This window comes from Solanum tuberosum, unplaced genomic scaffold (genome assembly GCF_000226075.1).
Source record: "Solanum tuberosum cultivar DM 1-3 516 R44 unplaced genomic scaffold, SolTub_3.0 scf00035, whole genome shotgun sequence".
In the NCBI taxonomy this organism is placed as follows: domain Eukaryota; kingdom Viridiplantae; phylum Streptophyta; class Magnoliopsida; order Solanales; family Solanaceae; genus Solanum; species Solanum tuberosum.
In genome coordinates, this window is record NW_006238963.1 from 1,300,327 (window position 1) to 1,301,243 (window position 917).

Sequence of the window (917 nt, forward strand, 5' to 3'; positions counted from 1 at the left end):
GCCTCACCAAGATCTTTCATATCAAAATGGCTTCTAACAATATTTTTAGCTTCATCAGTAACATTCATGTTAGAGCCAAATATCAATAAATCATCAACATATAGGCAAATAATCACATGTAAATTATTCCTAGACTTATGAAATATACATTTATCACACTCATTTGTTTTAAAAACCATTTTCAATCATGCAAGAATCAAACTTTTCATGCCATTGCTTAGGTGCCTGTTTCAAGCCATATAGGGATTTAGTAAGTTTACATACTTTGCTTTCTTGGCCTGCTTCAACAAAAGACTCGGATTGATCCATATAAATTTCCTCATTAGGTCTCCATTTAAAAAAGCAGTTTTTACATCCATTTGATGAATTTGCAAATCAAAAATTGTAGCCATAGCAATTAAAAGTCTTATGGATGTAATTTTTGTTATCTGTGAAAAAGTATCAAAAAATTCTAGGCCTTCTAGTTGTTTAAAACCTTTTGCAACTAGCCTAGCCTTATATTTATCAATAGATCCATCCGGTTTCAACTTTTTTCGTAAGATTCATTTGCAACCAATAGTTTTACAACCCGGTGGTAAATCAACTAACTTCCAAATTTTATTAGAAATCAGTGATTCTATTTCATCATTTACAGCCTATTTCCAAAATATAGAATCATGTGAAGATAATGTTTCTTTCAAAGTGAGAGGGTCATCTCCAACATTAAACACATAAAAATCAGGACCAAAATCTTTTTCTACTCTAGTTCTTTTAATTCTTCTCAACTCAAAATCATCAATTTCTTTATATTTTAAAGTAGAAGTAGAAGAACTAGGTAGTGACAAAATATTTTGTTCAATCTTTTGACCCCCACTATTTTTAGAATCTAAAGGAAATTTATTTTCATGAAAAATAGCATTACCTGATTCTATCACAAT